Here is a 5,742-nt window from a genome sequence, read left to right on the forward strand (position 1 = left end):
CCCGCCAGCGGCTCAGTGGCCATCAAGGTAATGAGATGGCTGCTGTAAATCAGAGTGGCGGAAACCATGTCTAATCTTCAAAAAAATGGCAGGGTGAGAGCTGCGGCTTCCGGAGGCTGCCTTCAGAGTCTGCAGAAGCTGTGATCTTCCTGTGGCTTTCTGGGGACAGTCCCCGGTTACTATTCCAGTGGGTGCTGGGGTGGTCCACTGGCTTCTCAGAGCTGATTATCTGCATCTCTTCCAACCCTGCAGTCAGTGACGTGACATTGGTTGCTTGAATTCAGCCGTGGTGAGAGTATATATGCCACAGGAATCAACAACTGCTGCCGATCAGGGCTTTTTGAAGAGAGAGCTGACTTAGCATGTGACTGGAACTGCGTACCTCAACTCCACCATTTTCCCTGGCACCCAGTTTAGATCACGGTCATCACATTTCCTCACCACCCTCTCACCCCCTTCCACTCACCACCCTAAATTCCCTTGAGATTTGTGGGGAGCAGCGGCAGTTGCCTGTATGCTCTAAGAAGAAGGACAAGGGCTTTGGGATCTCCTCCAGCCTTCCACAGCCATCTTTAAAGGCCATAATTGGAACAAATCCTTTCATGAGGGCCTTGTCCCCTAAAAGCCACAAGGTATCATGGGAAAAAAAGGGGCTTCAAAGTCGTAGAAATCTGCATACAAATCCTGACTCCATCACTTTGGAAATTAAGTGAAGAAACGTATATGCACCAAGCAATACGTAGCCACTAAAGTTGTCAATTCTTCCTCTTGACAAATATTTAAGTGTATGCTCTGCCCCAGACGTCATTCTTGGCTTTGGGAGAGCAGAGAACAAGACAGATCAGGTCTCAGCCCACAGAGGACGTTCATTCAGCCCTGGAAGACCTTAGAAGTCAGCTAGACCTTCCACTTACCGTAGAAAGTGAGTGAACTGGGGCCCTGAGAGTCCACATCACGTAGAGTTCAGCCTAAGTCCTGGTATCTCAAGAAGCTGGAGGGAGCAGTGTTCTTTTTAAAGACACCACGTGGCTTCCCTCCAACAAGACTGAATTAATCTTAGAAACATAAGCAACAGAATAGAGCTCTGAGAGAATGAAACATGGGCAGTGAGTGTCGATTGGAGGTAGAAGAGGTTCAAGATCTGAGAAACCCTGCAGCGGAGAGTCTTAGGACGTTTGGGGGATCAGTATTCATTCAGAAAACATTTGATACCTGCCTTCTGCCCAGCACCATGCTAGGCACCAGGGCAGACGAGTTCAGTTTGGTGAGATGGGTGCTATAGCAAGTTTGCACAGTACCCTGAGAGGACAGGAGGAAGCAACTGGCTCCATTAGGGAACTGAAGGAAGCGATACTGACCAGAGACTTAAAGACGGGACGGGACGGGACGGGGGGGGGGGGGGGGCGGGTGTTGGTTATCACAACAACAACAACAAAAAGGCAGGTACTGAGACACAGAATCTCGCAGGACACCTAGAAGTTGGTATGACATGAGTGTCGTTGTGATATGGGATACATTTCCAAGGAGAAAGATAAGTAAAGATTAGTGATGAAGATTTACATTGTGAGCAATAAGTTTCCACGCGAGGGATTCATCCTAGACGCTGAGCCACTGTTCAGGAAGTACTCCCAGGGGAGATAGGTGATGGGGGAGAGGCCAAGCAAGAGCTCCACTTCAGCTGTGGAGGGTGGCGTCCCTCGAAGCCCAGGGGACAGCACGGGAGTGTAAGGCCTCCGGGGAGCCCTGCCTGGGGCAAGGGTGCCAGGTTTTCGTTCCCCACCACCACCACGGAGCCGTCACCCGTCACACTTTGGCCCAGGCGGGGCTGGGCGGGGCAGAGCAGCTCCAGGCGGTCAAGCGCGGCCTTCCAAGAAGAGCTGCCACAGGTGTCAGCCTTGAAAACACGTGGAAGGGGGCGTCGTGCACAAAAATGGAAAAGGGCGTCCGAGGGGATCGGGGCAGAGCACTAACGGTGTCGGCTACAGGAGGTTTAAGGAGAGGCGTGTGCACCGATTTGTGTTTGAGGAAGCTCACCGGGGTGAGGTGTGGGGAAGACGGACCAGCGCGAGGACAGGCAGGCATCAGAAGAGCTGCCCGGAGGCTGGCCCGTACCCCGGGATATGATGGCCGTGGAGGTGTGGGCTGAGGAGAGGTTGTAGGAGGCAGAGTCCACAGAGAGGACCTGTAGGAAGGGAGACGGGGGACCGTGAAAGCAGCAGCAGGCACAGAGAAGGACGGCACTGGAGCTGTGAGGGAGATCAGTCCTGGGGGCACACGGGCTGGCTGAGATGCTGCCCCTACCCCTACCAGAGCAAATCTGCGGACGTGGCCCCCGAAAGACGCTTAATCCCCTAAGTGAGCCCAGGGAAGAAGGGAGAAGAGATTTTTGATTAGCATTTTACAATTTATGTTTCTAAAAGGTAACATTCATGTGGGTCCGAACCCAGAAGGTATATAAAGGTGTCCAGTGAGACATCCCCCTCCTATCCCTTCTCACTAGTGCACAGTCCCAACCCAGGGGCAGCCAGTGCTCCAAATTCTTGGGTAGCCGCAGAGAAAAAAGCCCACACGTGTACAAGCAAAGAGCTAAGCATATTCAGAGGAGAGATGTGACTGTGTGCACATCTGGGCCTCTCTTTCTCCAGCTAAGGAGTTGCATTTTCCAGTCTCCGAGGCCTGTTCTGGCCCTTGTGTCCTGCACGTCTAAGCAAGGAGCAGCCCTGGGCCCAGAAGCCACACCCCTTCTCATGTTCTTATGCAGCTGCTCCTATTACCAAAAACTTCCCTACCCCGCTAGCAGGGAGGGCAAGAGAAAGAGCGACGGATGGGCTGAGGACGGGAGAAAGACGGCTACAGAGAAGCAGGGCCAGGGCCGAGGAGCCCAGCCCCAGCAGCCTGACCAGGCCTGGCCTCCTCAGAAGGGGACCCGCACTGGGCCTGTGAGACGCACTGACGTGCATTCCACTCTCTGAAGCAATGACCCAAGGGTTAGGGGTGCCAAAATGAGGCCAATCATGGAGCTTCTGTCCCCAGGGATGTAGCTCTGACCGACTGGCTGGCACAAGACAAGGTGAGGGAAGCCGGGCTGAACCACCGTGTCTCAGATTCCAGCTTTCGGGACACGTCGCCCAGGAGGACGTCCCGTCAGCTCCTGAAGGTCACTGTGAGTGATGTGAGTGACAGTGGGGTGGGGACTCAGCCATGGAGAACGAAGAGCACACAGCAGGCCCCCTGGGGAGGGGTCCCACCGCGGCCTCAGGAGCGGCTTTGCCGCAGCCTGTCCCCCGCCCCGTCTGGTCCCTGCTCCTCACCCCCTAGGTCTACACCTCCAAGAAGCCCCTCCTCCCCGGACCTTCAGCCTGAGTCCTCTCTGGCTTCCCACCCTTCCGCTGCTCCTTCTGGCCCCTCGGGCCCCCCTCACCTGCTCTTCCCCCTGCCCCTCCACACCGATCTTCTCCCTTCCCTTCCATCTCCCAGTCAGCTGGCCTCTGTGGCAGCCTCTTCCAGGCCCAGCCCTGGGCAGAGAGGGGCAGACAGGCACGGGCAAGCCTTATACTATAAGACAAAGGTCTGGCTCTCAAAGTGCTTTCAGTTATCACCATGAAACAATTAGACAACCATCAGGAGACCCAGGGCGAGGACTCAAAGGAGCAGGAGAGGTCAGGCAGCCAGGCTGCTCCCCAGACCACAGACAACTCTTGTTCCTCTCGGGTTTCACCTTCCTGGGGGTGTTAGAACATCCTTATCCCTGCCTTTCTCTGCAAAGCCTCACCTCTGCCTCGGATCCTGCCTCTAGTAACCAAAGGCATCCTCGCCCCTCCCAATCTGTCCTGATTCCTTCTGGGACAGTCACCTTGGCCAGCTCCCCTACACACACACCTCCCTGTGGGTGCCCCCACCCAGGGTTCATCCACGGAGCCTTATTACCTCCTGTCTGACCAGGCTGACCTGGCTCGTGTTGAGCTGCAGAGGCAAGTCTGAGCAGGGGCTCAGGACAAGCACAGGTGGGACCTTCTCTGGATGGACAGATGCCACTGACCTCTGCACAGAGGCATCTGCAGAGCTCAGAAGTGGGCTGGCTCCAGCCAAGGCCCAGTGCAGACTTGCTGGGAGCAAGGTCAAGGGGTCACAGGGCCTGCCTGGCAAGGCATGTGCCGGAAGAGGAGAGGACCCGGAAGCCTCCTCTGCTTAACTTGATAATGGGGGAATCTGGGAAAGAAAAGGACTCTTCCTTACGTCTTTGAAATGGAGGCGCCTGTGAGGGATGCTGAGAAGGAGGCAGAGGGATGAAGTGCGGTCAGCTTTGCGCCATTTCTGTCACAAGGGTGAACATATATGCTCCTATCCTCGACAGGCAGGGTCTTAGCTCCCCCTTCCTTGGAGAGGTGGTTCCAGAAGAAACAGGCACAGTTGGAACTCCATGAGCAGACACTGGCCCAGCAGCCCTGGAGGGGCTGATGCAAGAGAAGGAAAGGCGACGGGGCTTAGGGCTTTCCTTGTCACTCTTACACAGCTGAGTCAGCCAGAGACTCAAGGTGCTGTAGGGGCCGAGAGAGTTCGTGTTTCGTGAGTGCAGCAAGGACCTAAACACTCTGCCTGGGTCTGGCTTCACCTTTCTCATTTGCCACATGAGGTACGTACTTTCTTACAGCCGAGGAAACCGAGGCTTAGAAAAGTTGAGATACTTGTCCAGAGTTGCAGGTCTTCATGGTGAAAAAGTCTGGATTCAACCAAATACATGACTCCAGAGTGAGAGCTCTTTCCCCTGCAACACGCTGCCTCTGTTGCTTGTTTTTTTGTTTGTTTTATTTTGTTGTTGTTGTTGTTGTTTGGTTTGGGAATAGCTTTTCTTTTTTGCCGAGAGGGCTGGGCATTGGGCAGAGTGGTGAAAGCATTCCCAAGTTCACTCAGCCCAAGGACCCCTCTGGCTAAATACAGAGTTGCCCTTCTTTCAATTTGACCACATTTCCTTTCCTCTGCACTTCTGCTTGAATTGTTCTGGTCTCTGGCTTGCCACCTACTCCCCTCAACCGCCCCAGCCCCATTTCTATCTGCCATAATTCTTCCCAAAAGACTCATCTCAACCTTCTAGAAACGTCTGGTTTCTTCTGCTATTGCTCTTGCCCCTTTTCAGGAACCTATGACATTCACTAGGCTCTCAACTGGTATTAGAGCCATGGATGTCCTCATCAGGTCCCCCAGATGAGGTTCACAAACCCCCCACCCCCCCACCACCCCGAGACAGGGGCTGGGTTTTGGCCCCTTCCCCTCCTCCCCCCACACACATTCACAGAACCTTTGAACCCTGCACACAGAACAGAATAGTGCTTGGAGTGTCCAGGCCACCCAGGGTGCAGCTGAGCTCACAGGCTCAATGGGACCCACTGGTGAGGGCCCCACCCTCTCTCCCTGAGGCAGGTGGGCTGAGCCAGCTAATGGCATTGTCTGTGCCCCAGGACTCACCCTCCCGGAACTCCAGCCCCCAAGTATCCCTCAGTCCTTCGGCTCAGCCCCACAGGTTACCCCTTGATCTCAGGTGGCCTCAGCCTGCAGCGGCTTGAAGCAGGATTTTGGTTCCCCAGCCAGAGACTGAGGTCAGCCCGTGTCACGGAGAGCCCTGAATCCCAGCCACTAGACCATCAGGTACCGTGGCCAGTGACGAGGCCCATGGCTTTGTAGAAATGAATTCTCACAAAGACAAAAAGTCTTGAAACAAGTAAAGTGTTTATTAGAAGGAAAAAG

This window comes from Hippopotamus amphibius, chromosome 2 (assembly GCF_030028045.1).
Source record: "Hippopotamus amphibius kiboko isolate mHipAmp2 chromosome 2, mHipAmp2.hap2, whole genome shotgun sequence".
Classification (NCBI taxonomy): domain Eukaryota; kingdom Metazoa; phylum Chordata; class Mammalia; order Artiodactyla; family Hippopotamidae; genus Hippopotamus; species Hippopotamus amphibius.